At 37.8% G+C, this 18040-nt stretch overlaps 1 long non-coding RNA gene across 3 annotated transcripts; it reads left to right on the plus strand.

Annotated features, from left to right (window-relative positions):
• Positions 1–1072: 1072 nt before the first annotated feature.
• On the plus strand, positions 1073–14993 carry LOC134481511 (uncharacterized). Of its 3 annotated transcripts, XR_015635538.1 has the most exons (6): positions 1073–1287; positions 3505–3598; positions 5249–5346; positions 10070–10145; positions 10538–10608; positions 13785–14870. It is a non-coding gene; the product is annotated as an uncharacterized LOC134481511 (long non-coding RNA). The 3 variants fall into 3 exon arrangements; XR_015635539.1 differs by lacking the exon at positions 1073–1287 and having other exon boundaries at positions 5249–5447; XR_015635540.1 differs by lacking the exons at positions 1073–1287; positions 3505–3598 and adding an exon at positions 4836–5018 and having other exon boundaries at positions 5249–5447; positions 13785–14993.
• Positions 14994–18040: the final 3047 nt, after the last annotated feature.

The raw sequence follows: 18040 nt of genomic DNA on the forward strand, positions 1-18040 counted from the left end.
CTCACCCTTAAATTTGGGAATCTTCACTCTCTTCTAGACCTATTATCCTTAGGTTTGATTTTCTCATTATTTCCTGGATTTTCTGGATTTTTTGGTTTAGGAGCTTTTTGTGTTTTGCATTTTCTTTGACTATTGTATCAATGTTTTCTATGTTGTCTTCTGCATTTGAGATCCTCTCTTCTATCTTTTGTAGTCTGTTGGTAATGCTTGTGTTCACGATTCCTGATGTCTTTTCTAGGTTTTCTATTTCCATTGTTGTCTCGGTTTGCGATTTCTTGTTTGTTTCTATTTCCATTTTTAGATTCTGGATGGTTTTGTTTTATTCCTTCATCTGTTAGTTGTGCTTTCCTGTAATTCTTTAAGAGATTTTTGTTTCTTCTTCAAGGGCTTCTATTTGTTTACCTGTGTTGTCCTGTATTTCTTTAAGGGAGTTATTTATGTCCTTCTTAAAGTCCTCTATCATCATCATGAGATGTCATTTTAAATCCAAATCTTGCTTTTCCCATGTTGTGGGATATACAGTATTGCTTTGGTGAAGGAACTGAGCTCTGATTATGCCAAGTAGTCTTGGTTTCTGTTGCTTAGTTTCCTGCATTTGCCTCTTGCCATCTGGTTGTCTCTGTTGTTAGCTGGTCTTGCTGTCTCTGACTATTTTAAACACAATTTATCTGTAGTTACTCGTGAAAGACCCCCTCCCAGAAAGGGAATTGTACAAGCCCAAGGCCCTCAACTATAGAAGTAAAAAATAAGTTTTTAGATATGTGGGACAAGCTGACCCATCATTTAGACGAAACAGACCAGAAAAGAAAACAAAATGCAGAAACCAGACTAAATTATGGGCACTGCTCCATGGGCCACCTGGCAGAAAAAAAAAAAGTCCCTGACCCCCCGGAAGCCCTGACCACCATGTACTTTTTGCTAACTCACTGTTATGATTATAGCCAAAATAGGTAACATACACGTATGCCTCATTTACTCCACCAATCACATCCCTGTAACCATGCATCTGCTTCTGTAAGCCTGCTTCTGCTCCCCAAAATACTATAAAAAGCCCACCCTGGCTCTGCTAGGCGCGCCAGTCTTTCAAATTGACTGGGACGCCCACAGATATCTGTGTATCCTGATCAATAAAAATCCTCTTGCAGATTGCAGCCTGTGGACTCGGACTGGTCATTGGGCTTGAGGATCTCCCTCCTGAGGGAAGATTCTCTCTGAGAGTCTTACATATGGGGGCTCGTCCGGGATCGGAGATCCTCTGCCTAGAGACCACCGACCACCCACCGGGAGGTAAGCTGGCCAGTGTTTGTCTTGTCCTGTCTTGTCTTGCTTTGTGACTTGTTCTGTAAATGCTTAGTTACTTGGCTTGGGTCTAGACCGTTTGTATTTGGATGGGCCAGAGAAGGAGCTGACGAGCTCAGACTTCTCCCCCGCAGCCCTGGAAGACGTTCCAAGGGTGTTTAGAGCCCAGTTTTTCGGGGCTCAGCCTGTATCGGAAGGATACGTGGTTTTGGGTTGGAGGAGAGAGGAGAGAGAGCCGGATCCACTGAAGGATCCGGACCCTCGTCGCCTCTGTCTGAATTTTTGGTTTCAGTTTGACACCGAAGCCGCGGTGCGTCTGTCTGTCTGACTGTTGGAATTGTTTGTCTTCTTTGTGTCCTAATTTTCTTTGAACACCTGTGGAAATTGGTTATAGGATGCTTTGTCTTGGTCTTGTTTGTCTGGGTTGTTTTCTGTGGTATTGTCCAGTGTCTTTTTGACTTTTGTTTCGTTTTTGGACTTTGGATAGACGACTGTGTTTAAAATCTTGGAATGACACTGTGTTTGAAATCATGAAACTGCTTTGTTTGTCAAGGAGTTTTACTTGGTCCTCTTGGTGCTTAACTTGGAAATAATTTGCTTGAGAAAAATTGTTTTATCTTTCTCTCTTAGCCTCCTCCCCAAGGAAAGATGCCCCTCCCTTTGCTCCCCTTGTCCAGTCTAGCTGCTGTTAACAGTTGTGTATGAAGAACTCCAGGTTAGTGAGTGACCCTGTCTGAAGCAGGTATTAACAAGAGCCTGAAAGCTTTACCTTAGATCCTGAAGAAAAATTCTCCCTGTTGCTTAAACATTCACAGCTTCTAAGGAAGGGACAGCACAGAGTAGGACAATATAGGGGCTGAGGGTGACAAGCATGCAGGCCTGCTAGCAAGCTGCAGGCTGCGCGTGGGCAGTGGCGCAGCTCAGGCCAAGTCAGCGTAAGAGGAGTTTCAAGGTGATGAGGCCGGCCGCCTTTGACAACAAGAAGATAGCGTAGAGTTAGTGGTTGTTTTATGAGACTTTTGGCCCTGAAAAAATAATAATTCCAGTTGCTGCTTTCAGTGGCCAGACCTTCAACACTTGCTCACAGAAGGAGAGTGTTCATTAAGAGAAGTTCTTTAAGGGAGCCTGCCTTATCTGCTGGCCCTATTCCAAGAGAGGAGTTGATCTCCAACATTAAGTAACCTTCCCTGTTAGTCATCATTGACATGGAGAGTGCCTTTGATCCTATCCCCACAGCAGCCAGTTCCTGCCCCTGTGGTCAAAATGCCCCAGGTTGGGGGACAGAGAAGCCCCTGAGATAGTTTCGGAGGGAATCTACAACAAACTGTGAAGAACTTTGTTTTGCCAGTCAAAATTTAGAATTCAGGCTTTGGCTGTGGCCAAGGTCAGGATTAATGTTTTCTTTTCCATGGACCTTTAGCCCACTGAGACAGTTTGGTAAAGGGCTGCTACTGAGCTCCTGAAAGTCCCAGGAGAACTGGTTACAATTCTTTTGTCAGCCACTTGGCATCTAGCACCCAGGTCCTAACCATCTCTCCATCCTTTTGTTATTAGTTCTTAAGTCCAGAGAGACAGTCGGTAACAGATCAGCTCCCTCTCTGCTTGCCGTTCTGTTTCACAGACACAAAGCTTGTGCTTATTTTTACAACAGCCTTTTTGTCCCAAAAAGTCCTCCTGGTTTAGCTGTGTGACTAAATGCTATTTGTCCTCTTCAGTGAACCTCTATTCCCTAGATTCTCTTGTTTTCTCACCATCCCATTTGAGATGCTTGTTAGTAACTGTTACAGGTCTTCTTTACCACTGAGGAAAGACGGAATCCTACTGGAGGCCAGAAAGAATGTTCCAGACATGGATGGAAGACCCTCACTCCTGACTGTTGACTTGAATACCCCTGAAGGTAGGGAGTGCTCCAGGTCTGCCACCAGGCTCCAAGGGTGGGTCTCTGAGGGGCTGGAAAATGCCCCACCAATCTGGCTAAGATAAGGAAAAGATAAAATTTTAAAAGAGACCCTGACCAAATTAACCATGGAGACTGGCACAGACTGGGTGACACTCCTTCCCTCTTGCTCTCTTCAGAGCAAGAAATACCCCTTCCAGATTCAGCCTTACCCCCTTTGAGATCTTATATGGGGCCTCAGCTCCCCTGACTGTATTAGATGATGTTACTGAACCAACATGTCATAGTAATAATGATTTGTATGCCAGGCTAAAAGACCTACAGGTGATACAGAAAGAAATCTGCTCACAGCTGACAGCAGCCTATGCCCCGGAGACCCCTGAGACATCCCATCAGTTCCAGGTTAGAGACTACAGCTACACTGAGCCCAGACACTCGAGCCTCGCTAGAAAGGACCATACCTGGTGCTGCTGACCACCCTGACAGCCATCAAGTCTCAGCCCTCACCAGCAGCGTACTAGCTGTTGGGGCTGAGAGCTGGGACCTAGAGGGACACTCAGATCTTCAAAAAGCTCCCTAGACTTAAGTGATTGGGAGGTTGCTATAATGCTCACTTGAGGAGTGTGTTTTAGAAACAAGAATTTCATGTTTGCCTGTTTGCCCTGGGTTCCCTTGGAATAGGTGTAAGGATAGGCTTGATTTTTATTACAAATGATGTAACATTACATATGTTAGTACTCCTAACACTTCTTGGGACTGTGCCTCAGGGATCACAACCTGTATAAGTTTAGAAGTTCTAAAAGACCTTGGTGTATAGGTTCAGATAGTGTCCAGATTAGAATCCTGATGCTAAAGACTTAATAAGACACAAAAGAGAGTTGAGAATTATTTAAGGCTATCCAGGTGCTACAAGGGCAGCACAAGGACATCTTCAGTTGCCCTACAATGCAAAAAAGAATAAAAAAGACTTTTTAGCTGACCTCCAAGAACACCTAACCTCCCTCTCAGAGGTAGTCCTTCAAAATAGGAAAAGATTAGACCTGATATTCCTTAAAGAAAGAGTCTGTGTGCTACACTAAAAGAAGAATGTTTCTATGCAGATCAGACAGGAATAATAAGAGATATAGTCTTTCAGTCATTCAAACTTTTGTGCTGAGACAACAGTATCAGATGGTGAAAAAAAACAGAGGTACCTAAAACAAGTTGAGTGGAAGATTCCACTCAAGGACAAAAAAAGAAAATGGGGGAATGAAAGACCCCCTCCCAGAAAGGGAATTGTACAAGCCCAAGGCCCTCAACTATAGAAGTAAAAAGTAAGTTTTTAGATATGTGGGACAAGCTGACCCATCATTTAGACGAAACAGACCAGAAAAGAAAACAAAATGCAGAAACCAGACTAAATTATGGGCACTGCTCCATGGGCCACCTGGCAGAAAAAAAAAAAGTCCCTGACCCCCCGGAAGCCCTGACCACCATGACTTTTTGCTAACTCACTGTTATGATTATAGCCAAAATAGGTAACATACACGTATGCCTCATTTACTCCACCAATCACATCCCTGTAACCATGCATCTGCTTCTGTAAGCCTGCTTCTGCTCCCCAAAATACTATAAAAAGCCCACCCTGGCTCTGCTAGGCGCGCCAGTCTTTCAAATTGACTGGGACGCCCACAGATATCTGTGTATCCTGATCAATAAAAATCCTCTTGCAGATTGCAGCCTGTGGACTCGGACTGGTCATTGGGCTTGAGGATCTCCCTCCTGAGGGAAGATTCTCTCTGAGAGTCTTACACTCGGAGAAAGCTAACAATTTAACTCTCCTGTAAGCCTGTGTGTCAGCACTCCTGGAGACTGACTTTCTCCCTGAGGGATCTGGGTACAGAGAGGTGTGGGACCAGGTCAGCATGGGTGAAGGCAGAAACAGGAAATGTCCTGTCCCGTACTGCTCCTGTTTTTTCTGTTCCCTGAGTGCTCTAGGCAGCTCCCTGAGAGCAGAAGTGGTTCTTACCTCTGTTCTCAGGTGTGTCAGAGCTCCTGATGATTGTCTTTCAGCTCTGGATGCAAGCAAAGACTTGAAGGATCCGCTCCCTGACTGCTCCTATTTCCCTGTGTCCAGAGGGCATTCGGCTGGTTCCATGTGGTCGAGAAATGTGAGCAGAAGTGGTGGTCTCCCCTGAGCTCTCAGGATTGTTTGAACTTCTGAGAGTCAGGCTCTGTCCCCAAAGGGTTTTGGTGACAGAGCACAAATCAGGTTGTGATTCTGACGATTTGCTATTATTTTCTTGTTTTAATCATCTTTATTTTTCACTACCTTTTGTTACTTTTTAAAAACAATTTATCTTAATTACTTGGAACAAGTTAACTAATTTAAATATATTTTCTTTGCAAACACACATACGAAGCTATAAATTTAGTTAATTATTATTTTCATTGAATCAAACAAAATATGATTGCGTATGACCATTTTCACTGTGTTCAAAATCTTAATTTTTTAAAACTTCCCCCTTTTTACTGAATTATTATGAAATGTACTGTTTGTATTCTAAATATTTAGCTGACTTCCCTTTTATTCTCCAGTTACTGTGTTTGGCTGGTTCTAATTTAATCCCTTTGTTTTCATACAAAACAAAGTACACATTCATTTTTAACTTTGTATAAAGTGTTTCACTGACCTTACATTCATCTGTGTGGGGAAGTACCTCATTTAGTTTGAACAAGATGTGCTTTTGCTGTTGTCAAATAGAATATTCTCTGAGTGTCAAGTGTATCATTTTGATTGATGGAGCATTAAGGTCAAACACTTCTTTACTGATTTTCTGCCTCTGTGATCAATCAATTAATAAAAGCAGTGCTAAAGCTGTCACCTTGAAGAAAGGATTTCTCTATTCTTTACAGCTGATTTTTTTTCTAGTTTTGTTTCATGTTTAGACTCTCCAGTATTCAATGAACATAATTATAGAGTTATTATATCCCCTAACAAGCCATCTATTTTTAATTTTGCCTTTTCCTTTACTGAGATGTTCATTGATATCAATAACATGAATAGATACATAGATATATACTTATAAATTGTTTTCAAAAATATATTCTGTATAGTGTGAACATGAAAGGAAAAAGTTTAAAATTGCCCCCTAGACAAAAGTTGAAGCCAAAAGAAGGAAAAATAGTAGGGCCCGGAAACTGCCCGTTCTAGGAACTAGCTGACCACAGAAAGAGTAATTGTATTTGCACCAGCTGTTTCAGCCACTTTTTTCCAGGAACTAGCTAACCATAACAGCAGCTGACCATAATAGCAGGAACTGGTTAACCGTAAAGTTAGATTAAAATCTTAAAGAACAATCATGAGAAACAGGAGGTTCTTCCTTGTGATTTGGTATGGTTTTTCCTTTAAATACCCCTTCTTCCAACCATTAGAGGTCAAACTCTGCATGGGATACGAGTTTCAACCCCAGTGCACTGGTTTCTGTCATCCCTATCAATGAACCTCTTGTTGATTGCATCAAGATTGGTATCTCTTGAGTTCTTGGGGGGTCGTATCATCCCAAGACTTGAGTGAGGATCTCCCCACTCCGGGGGTCTTTCAAACATAGTCATCTAATTCACTTCTTAAAATAAGAAAACAATAAATAAATAAATAATAGAATTGATCTGTAAAAGAACATCTCACTGCATTCCAAACTCTAAACACCACAATATCTAAAAATTTATGCTCAATAATTTTTTTATTCCTTCTAAAACTGAAGTTTCCCAAATATGGTAGAACTTATTTATAATAATAAAATACTACAATATGGTTTAAAAGTATAGAAATTAAATTATTTGTCTGATTTTAGACATAATTACTTTATAAAATATTCAGGTTTTATTCTATTAAGACACTTCTCAAAATATATTTTCTTTTATGTTTTCTTAAACTTAAATAAGAGGCTAATGTTAACAAATGTCTATAAGTATAGCTTTGATGTGAGATATGGATTTAAATATGTAATATAAGTAATGACCAAGTAAGAAATAAAATTGTAACAATTAATATCTCCTTATTTTGTGACTATTTTAACTTTATAAATTATCATTTTTCTACAAAAAGTGATTTGGCAAGATTAAATGAATTAAAATTTGCACAAGTAGAAACTTAGTATATATAATGAAATTATATGAACAACATTATAGTTACACAAAACGAAATATTTTGGGCCATAGCAAACAGAACACAAATAGACCCTATCTGCACAAAAGATAAAAGAAGGATTTTAATGATTTTAAAAGCCCAAGAAATTATAAAGAGAGGTATAAAATAAACAGAAGTCAGAATAATAACTACTATGTCAATGTTATTAGAATAAAAATTTTACATATAAACTGACTCAAATATTATATCCTTATCACCAACATTTGTATAAAATTTATAACTGTAACTTTTGACAATTGAACAAATCAAATAACACTATGGGGAAAAGACTAGTTGGAGGTTATTAAGTTATGTGATTTTATACTCTATAATAATTAATACAAATATATTATATGGTATTTAGAAAATATAAATGCATATGTAGATTGAATTCACTTTAAATAAAGAACTTGTTCAATAATTACTCTATCAACAGATTTTTTAACACTAAGCAAAGTAATGGAAAAGGATGGACTTTTGTTTGCAGAAATTTATTTCTTCAAATTTGTTTTGATTGTGAGCCTAATATGATTTAATGTCTGAGCTATCTCTCCAGTCCAAAATTTATTTTATGTTTAAATACTGGGTATGTTTTATCTGTGTGCAGTGTGCATGATTCAGGAACCTGTAGAGGCAGGAAGAGGATATTATATCCCTTGCAGCTAGAGTTACACATAATTGTGAACCATCTGATAAAGACAGTGAAAATCTAGTCTTCTGTCAGAGCAGTCAGATCCATAAATCATTCATTCTTTAAAAGTAAATTTGAAAATAAATTATGCTGAAATAAATGGGTGCCTAACAAGCAAACAAAACAAGGAAATAAATAAAAATGAGAAAAGGGGATCTTACAGTTTTCATACACTTCCCATAAAATTGCATAATTATAAAATGTCTGGAAAAATAAAGAAATGTCCAGGAATGGTGGTGGTGTATGTCTTTAATCCTAGCACTTAGGAGAAAAGGCAGTTCAGGTGAGTTCAGACAATGCCATTCTTTTGAATTTGTGCAGTCAAAGTAGTCAACTCATTCAGTTCCGTCAGGCCAATTCCTCCAGTTCAGTGCAGGTCAGCAGAGGCAGTAGAAGTCATGGAATAAGAAAGAACTAGAAGAGCCAGAAGATTGAAGTAGATTATCAGAGTTAGTTTGAGATCATGGGCATATTCAGTCACGAACTGAGAGAGGCCAGATTGGATCTGTCAGCTTAGAGGAATTTGAGCCAGAGCAGCTAAGAGCCAGCCAGCCAGAGTTCAGAACAAGCTAGAAAGAGTGAATTTACGAACAGGAAGCTCTGAGATGAAAATCACATCTGGTGATTAAAAATGAAAATTAAAAATAAAAGAAATAAGTTTTATGCATAATTCAAAATATTTATTTGGTTGCATCTCTCTTCAGAATGAGGGTAAAGATTCTCAATCCTTAATTGTAAACTTTACAGTGTTTACCTATTCTCTTCTAAAGAAGAAGTGAGCAGCCTTATAGAGACTACTAAATCAACTGATGACTTTAACGGATGAGTATGAAAATCAGCTCTAAGCTGTGTTTATGCTAATGTTGTGTTATGCTATATTAACTAAAATAGTTATCAGGACAAATTAATGTAATTCAATACCTCCATCATCAACCTTATCTTTGAAGCACACAATCTATTCTAATTACAGAATTAGACCATATAAATATAAGTTAACCCAAGGTATCCTACCAACCATTCTCAATTGTCTCGAGAAGAGAAGAGTAACCAGACACTTGGCAAAAGCACAGAGAAATGTGAATATATTGTGGTATAATTCAGCTATATACATTAAGCAAACTAAGAAGTAGGCATAGAATATGAACTTTCGTAAAGGATAATGTTTCCATATGACAATATGAGTAGCCCATAGGAAGCATCTGTAATATCTTCACAAGTTTCTTGTAAATTTAAAGCAGCTCCAAAAGAAATGAACATTTGAAGAAAAATCTTCAAATAACATCTTCCCTGTCCAAGTGCTCATCATTTTAAAATTTTAAACGCAAATTATCTTGACCTTCGGCTTTTAGATATTCAACAACGATAAAACTAATGTTGAAAGCTTTCATTCTCCCAAAGTGCATTTTTTGCTGAGAATTTTTTATACTGGTTTAATCTTTTAATGGTTGTTATTTTTAAATAGGATAGATTTGGTCATGTCCACAAAGCTTCACTTACTAAGCAGTTTAAATATATTTGTGCATAATGAAAATGCAAATCAATGTGTGGTTTAAACTAGAGGTTTGTTGAGTAATGTCCATTTTTTTAATCATCCAGAACTTAATAAAACGTTGTGAATGACAAGGATGGTTGAATCAGCACTTCAAATAGTATTCAGTTGAATATCTATTATGAATCTCTTTAATAGTTACACTGGAGTACATCTCAAAATGCAATAAAGTAGAATTAAAAAGCATTTTATCTGAACTAGACTAAAAGCAGTTTCTGAAATATTTCAATCTGGGTTTCCACTGTCTTAAGTTATGCTCACTGAGGTTTATGTTTGTGTTTATTTTTAATACATGCTGTTGAATCACTCAGGAAAGCAATTTACACAGACATAAAAAACGATCTGACTACAGGGTGTATTCCTTGAGTAAATAGAATGAAACTCTTAGTTGCACTTCTAGATTTATGTTTATTCAATTGGAAATTGTACTATGTAATATTATATTTATATTGTTTCTTTGTACAGTTCCACTCCTGTCCTTCTATACATACTATAATGTGCAAAACCCAACTTTTGATCTTTGATCTCCATGAAAAGTAAGGTTAGTAACTTTCAACACTGTTTCATCTGTAATTAAGAATATGAAATACAGATAATCGAGAGTAAAGCAAATATCATATTACAGTTTTTCTCTACTATTCAGGTATTCAAAAGTGCTTTTTATTATTTACTATTTGACTTTTAAGTTAACATGGGTTATCTTTTTAATTTTTCTTATTTTAGTAGTAGTGGTAGTAGTAGTAGTAGTAGTAGTAGTAGTAGTAGTAGTAGTAGTAGCAGCAGCAGCAGCAGCAGCAGCAGTAGCAATAGTAGTAATGGAAGTAATAGTATTTAATTTATTTACAATCCAGCATTTGCCCCTGCCTCCTCCTACAGTTTCTCATTATATTCTTCCTTCTCCCTGTCTCAATGAGTATGCTTCCCCACCACCAGGTCTCTTCCCTCCCTGGAGCCTCGAGTCTATCAAGGATTAAGCTCATCTTCTCCCACTGAGGCCAGACCAGGTATTCCTCTGCATATATATATATATATATGTGTGTGTGTGTGTGTGTGTGTGTGTGTGTGTGTGTGTGTGTGTGTTGGGGGCAAAGGACCTGCTCATGTATGCTGCCTGATTCAGGGACCAGGTTAGTTCAGGCTGCTGCTTTTCCTATGGAGTTGCCCTCATCTCCCGCTTTTTCCATTCCTCCCCTATTTTACCTATAGGGGTTCGGGAACTTTAGACCACTGGTTGGGTGTAATTATCTGTGTCTATTTCAGTCAACTATTGGTTGGGCCTTTCAGAGGATAGCCATGCTAAGCTCCTGATTATAAGCACACCATAGCACTAGTGATAGTGTCAGGTCTTGGAACCTCCCCTAGAGCTTGATCTCAATTTAGGCCAGTCCCCCTTTAGTCAGTCTCTTATCCACTTTTGTTCCTACAGTGCTTTTAGACAGGAACAATTCTAGGTCAGACATTCTCACTGTAAGTTGACAATCCCATCCCTCCACTTGAGACCCTGTCTATCTACTGGAGGTGGAGTCTTTTAGTTCTCTCTATGAACTGCTAGACATCTAAGGTCGCTCATTATTTTTCTGAGTCTGGGTTATTAATTGCATTACCATGGGAAAACAATAGAATTTTATCTTTTGAAAGAGGTGAGTCATTAACTCTTTTTTTCAGAATATAATTCTATAAGTGTTCAATAAACAAGGAGAATTTTTAAAATTGTATTGTTGTGTAGAGAAAATGTTAATAGTATTGAGAATTAAGTACTATTCTGTAATTTTCACTCTTTCTATCGACAAATGCCTTTCAGAATCTTTTTTGTTTGTTTCCTTGCTTGTTTGTTTGTTCAACACATTCCCTTAGCGTTCCACCATATCTTGTCCTAGAATGTCTAAGTAGATGAGGCTGGTGCCACTCTGCTTGTCAGCACTATTATACCATATTAATTTTGTGTAGTGCAGGTAAAAGCAATATGTACTAATTATGTACTAATGATTTATTTTGAAATCATGCTGTAAAAGAAATGAATTGATTGAAACTTGTCCTGACCTACCTTCAAAGGTATAAGACCATACTTACAGAGATGGATGTGGTTGCACCAGGCTTCCCTTGCCCGGATTGCTGACCATCAGGTTGCTAACCAGTACAATGTTCCTCCTATTAATAGGGAAAAGGGGAAAAAAGAGAAACAGCTTAATATTTAGTAGAAAAAAGGCAGGGACAGGAATGTCCTTCCTGAGGACTCTGAATATGTGCTCTTCAGTAAAGCTAACCAAGGGTGACTGACTTAGTCATTCATAATCCATGACCTAAGAGGCATAATGAAGAGCTGAAACTCCTTGATTTGTGTGTGGGTGTTTTTGCAGGAAGGATGAGTCTCCCCTTCACATAATCCATTTTGCATACCATTTTGGTGAATCTAAAAACCTGTATTCCGCCAATGTTCCCTTGGTCATGTAATTGTATACAGTTGTAAAAACTACAAGGGGTTTTATTCCTCTAATAAAATTTGAAATCCTTTCTGATTTATACAGCCTCAAGTTAAACTTTATAAATTCATCAGAATGATTTGAATTTTCTAGATATTTTTTCTGTTATCTATTCCTTATTGACATTTATGAGTTTCAAATTTAATGACTGATTTTATTATCACAAAACAGGAATATTTACATATTTTTTGTTCAGCAAGGAACTTAGGAATATAACCAAAATATACTTAATTCAAGGAAGAGTATAGTAATTTTCACAACACAAAATTTTTGGTATAAAACAGCAAGACATATCTAAGTCTGATTGAGCACATCGGTAGTCCCAGATTTCAAATTCAAAGCCAGGAGGATCATATAGTTAGTGGGAACTATTTATCAAGTCTCTATATTAGGTATCTGACTATTAGAAATTGAAAAAAAATGATGAGCAATGCTTTAAAAGAGGTCAGACAAAAAGCATTGAGTGAAAATAAATACATTATTTGGCTTGAGAAAATAACTCAGCAGGTAAAGCTCTTTCTACACAAACATGATGACCCAAGTTCAATCTACAGTGCCCACATAAAAGCCCCGGATCAGGTTGTGAGGCTGGGAATAGCAGCACGCGCACAGAAAGTTGTGGACTGGAGCCTGGGGTCCCTTCAAAGCTCTTGATCAAGCTGTCATACGTAAGCAGGCTAATAGCACAAACAACAAGTCTTCGTTTCATGGAAGGGTAGGTCTGGTCCTGGGAATGGAAGTGGCAGCATTGTGTGGGAAGGGTGGAGATGCCTTGACAAAGTTGTCTTCTGAACTCCACACATGAGCCCTGTCACAAACAAACACATGTGCTGACACACACAGAGGGAATAAATAAGTGCACACTATTTTTTAACCTAAAGAAAGAGATGCTCATGATCACAGAAGAAACATACAGAACTCCCAAATTGACTGGACAGAAAAGAATACACGTCCCATCACATAATAATCAAAACCCCAAATGCACATAACTAAGAAAGAATATTAAAGGCAAATACACCCAAGAGGAGCACAGAGCAGGAAATAATCAAACTAAGGGCTGAAATAAACCAAGTAGAGACAACAAGAACTATACATAGAATCAACCAAACCAGAAGCTGGTTCTTTGAAAAAATCAACTAGATGGATAAACCCTTAGCCAGACTAACCAGAGGATATTTAGATGATATCCAAATTAACAAAATTAGCAATGTAAAAAATATTTATAACAACAGAGACTTGAGAAATAAAAAAAAATCCTCACATCTTAATCCAAAAGCTATACTCAACAAAACTGGAAAATCTGGATAAAATGTACTGTTTTCTAGACAAATGTTAGGTATCAAGGCTAAATCAGGATCATGTAAACCATATAAACAGTCTCTTAACACTTAAACAAATAGAAGCAGTCGTTAAAATCATCTCAATTCAAAAGAAAAACAAAAACAAAAACAAAAAGCAAAAATCCAGGACCAGATAGGTTTATTGGAGGATTGTATCAGACCTTCAGTGAAGTCATAATACAAATGCTCTGCAAAGTATTGCACAAAATAGAAACAGAAGGAACACTGTCTAATTCATTCGTTGAAGCTACAATTAAGCTCAAACATAAACCACACAAAGAACCAACAAAGGAAGAGAACTTCAGATTAATATCGGTTATGAATATCAATAAAAATACTCTATAAAATTCTCCCAAACAGGCAGACATCCTGAGACCACTTCTACACACCTCTCCCCACATCCTGGTCCAAGGGGAAACTGCACAGTGCCTCTGGACACAGGAATATAGGAACAGTCAGCCGCCTGTACCTGTGATTCTGGTCTGTGCCCAGGACCAAACTGAACGGGCCAAACAGCTTCCTGAACCCAAATCCCGTGGGGGAGAGAGCTGGACACTCAGAAGTATGGACACTCCTGAGATGCCAGAGGGGACTACCCTCTGCCCACATTCCAGACCCAAGAGGGAATCGCCAACTGTGCCCCCTGGGTGCAAGGACCTAGGAGCAATCAGGCGTCTAGACCTGGAAGACAGTCTTCAGGAAAGCTGATACACCTGAAATCAGAGCACCTGTTCTCAGGAAAGGCTGAAAGAAAACAGGAAAACAGTTCTACAGGAGTGCTGACACAGAGGCCTACAGGTGGTCAAGTCACTCTCAGAAACAGCAAGACAAGCAAACGCCAGAGACAACCCAATGGCTAGAGGCAAGCACAGGAAACTAAGCCACAGATACACACATCAAACCCAGACACTATGGCAGATGCCAAAAAGTGCTTGCAGATGGGAACCTGATATAGCTGTCTCCTGAGAGGCTCTGCCAGAGCATGACAAATACAGAGGTGGATGCTCGCAGCCAACCATTGGACTGAGAACAGGGTCCCCAATGGAGAGTTAGAGAAAGGACTGAAGGAACTGAAAAGATTTGCAACCTCATAAGAAGAACAATACCAACCAACCAGACACCCCGAATCTCCCAGGAAATAAACCAACACCCAAACACTACAAGTGGAGTGATCCATAGCTCCAGCTGCATATGTACCAGCAGATTTGCATTATCTTATCTGGCTAAAAATTTGTATTTTAGGGGTCGGGGATTTAGCTCGGCGGTAGAGCGCTTGCCTAGCATGCGCAAGGCCCTGGGTTCGGTCCCCAGCTCCGGAAAAAAAGAAAAAAAATTTGTATTTTAGTTTCATCATTGTCCAAATGAAGAGATTTCATCCCTCATGGATAACATGTGCTTCCTTGTGTATGTCTAACCACTTTCATTTTCAATTCATCAATTTATAGATATTTCCTTGATTTCATTGCCTCTCATTCTCTGCACTAGATTAGTTGTGTGTTTCACCATTACTAATCACCTTAGGCCTTGAAAACAAGCTTCTCTAATAAAGGGTGATAAATTCTCTAACTGTAAGTCATAAGTATTCAGTAGAATACTCTGTCTATTTAGCCTAATACTAGTATTAGATTCTCCCCTAAGTTTTATGACCTTTGGTCAAAAATTCTTGACCCGGCAATAGTGCCATATATGGGTTTCAACTTGTGGTATAAAGATAATAAATCTACTCAAAGAATGTGGCTATTCCTACAATAGCTATGCCACTATTGAATCTGAGGTGGTATTTTGCCAGGCCAGTTGTTGATATAGCTGTGGTGTTCACAGTTGTGTATGACGGATGACTAATTTTCTTTCCGTATAAGTATCCATAACACTCTTAAGCACCATAAAAGCTAATTTGTAGAGATGAAATTTTAGTAGAATACCTACGTGATTACTCCATGTTTTTTTTCTTCAGAAATAGGATTTACAATCGAGGTCAAAAGGGAAATAAAGACCATTGGCAATAGCATGTAATGTGTGAAGGTCTACAGGATCCTATTGACCAATAAACCATAAAGAAGTAGATCATGACTGGTACTTGGATTTTTAGCCTCTGGTGCCTTTTATTGACATCCTCTTCATGTTCTACGGTGACCCTTTTTAAGCTCATTTTGTATGTATGTATGTATGTATGTATGTATGTATGTTTGTATTTATGTATGTATGTATGTATATTTGTATATATGTATGTATGTATTTTAGAAAGATTCTACAAAGGTAGGTTGAAATGAGACTTTTTCAGAATGTTTGTCATGTTTGTTTTTCTTTTTCAGAGCCCCTCTTCTATATGGAACCCCAATTAACAACCTCTATTCCATTGTTTCTATTACACCACTGTATTCTTGAAAGCTGCCCTATTGTAGGCTTTTATTAATTGTGTGGTCTTTATTAATATTCCAAACTAAAATCACATATCTAATAATTCAAAAGTCACAAACACAAATAACAGAATATATGCATTATTAATATTCTAGATCTAGGTTACATCCCAATAATTGTTTCAAGTTCTGTTTACTTACCTGGAGATTTAGGCTTCTTTACAATTGATGGATTTTACAAAGTATTTTATAAACACATTATTTTTGAAAACTCTATTTATTATGTAGGTACTTATTGTAAACCTATAAGCAAAATATTTACTATTACATCATAAACGATGAATTTGCATTGTCATATCATAGTTATATTTTCTTAATGGAATCTTTTGGGTGTAAGGTTGATAAATTTGATAAATATTTTTGAGAGCCAAATATTTAAAAGCTTTATTCAGAAAATTGAACCCTTTTAAGAGCAAAGATCCTATGAAAGGATAGGTTGTTTGCACTCTAGAAAGTAAACTTTATTTTGTTCATCATAAAAGGCTCCTTTGCTGGCTGCCTACTTGCTTTCCATTAAGTGTGTGCATTAGATCAGAAAGTTTTCCTGCACACTGTGTTCCAACATAAAAACTATCATTCAGTTCCTAAGTGCTATTTTCCTTCTTACTCTATATTTGTTTGGCTTACTTTATCTCACTTGTTTAATGCTAGAGAGAGCAATGCCAAGCCTAGTGGTTTCCCATATTGTGGTTTGAAAGCTCTCAGTATTATTTTTACCTTGCTTTGCTGTGTTTTCATTTCTACCTGTTACTTGGATCCCAATTTTAAGTTTTTATGTACTTTGTTGTAGAAATAGCATCATTTCTAGTACATAGAGGACCCTGATGACCACATATGAGTCTTAGATAAAAAGTTCTATCTGAAGAAAATAATAGCCATATAATTTTACTTCTGATCTTATTGAAGTTTTTGTTACTACGATATCTCTAAAAGATTGTCTTACTAACATGAAAACTTACATGGATACATGCAGCATCATATCAGTGTTAAAAGCATTTCTCTTTAGTGTCCCAAACTGGCAGCAACTAATACTCCCTGATATGGATTGATTATTTTTTAATGAAAATCATTTACTTTAAGATGAGGCATTGTGGATTGAGACAGGAGCTCTAAATACAATGTGAGTTCATTTCCTTAGGAAAAATGATACAGAGGTAGAAAATAAATGGGACGATGGAAGATGGCACATGGAGGACATCATATAGAGACAGAGGCATGTTATTCCAAGATGTGCACAGAACATCAGTAACGGAGAAGATGTGGGGGAAATTCTTCCTCACAGCATTAGATTTCCTCTGACTCTATAGATAACATAATTTCACACATTTTTGAAGCTGGCTTTGATTTATTTTGGTTTACTTTTGATTTCATGAGACAGCATCTCACTATGTAGTCCTGGCTGTCCAAAAATTCTATATATAGAACAGACTAGCCTGGAACACACAGCTATCTGCCTACCTGTGCCTCCCAAGTTCAGGGACTAAAGGTATATTTCAGCACATTCACCTATAATCTTATAATTCTGATCCCACAGTATTGAAAAATAAGCTTCCATGGGCTTAAGTCATAATGTTTGTCATTGTTTGTTATGTGAATTTTATGAAAAGTTTAATATACTCTACTGATAACATGGCTTCAATTAAACAGAAATATTTCTTTGAGATTAATAGCTAAAATTAGCAATCAAATAAATACCATATAAAATAAAACAGGAATTCTTCATACTACATTCAAAATAAAGTACTATTCAATTGATGAAAATAAAACAGAATCAATAAAATATTTGTACCTTCCTAAGTGAAAAGGGCCACTATGAAAACATTGCAGTATCATTATGCCTTATTGGCTCATGTTTATACATATTGGTCTTCAGCTGGTGGCACCGTTTAGTAAACATGTAAAACCTTCAGGCAGCAAAGTCTTGCTAGAGGGAGTTGGTTACTGGATGTAGAACTTGAAGATGGAACTTTATGTCAGCCCTAATTCCTATTCTCCACCTGCTTACTGGCTATGGAGACATTGAGAACATCTGATTTGCTTCTGTTGCCAAGCCTTCCCCACTGTGATAAAATATTGAGTATTTTATGGGTCTCTGGAAGTAAGTCTTGAGTTGTTTATTATTATTTATTTGTGTTTGTGTGTGTGTGTGTGTGGTGTGTGTGTGTGTGTGCGTGCGTGTGTGCGTGCGTGTGTGTGTTC

The sequence above is a fragment of the Rattus norvegicus genome, chromosome 13 (genome assembly GCF_021556685.1).
Source record: "Rattus norvegicus strain SHRSP/BbbUtx chromosome 13, alternate assembly SHRSP_T2T, whole genome shotgun sequence".
NCBI lineage: Eukaryota > Metazoa > Chordata > Mammalia > Rodentia > Muridae > Rattus > Rattus norvegicus.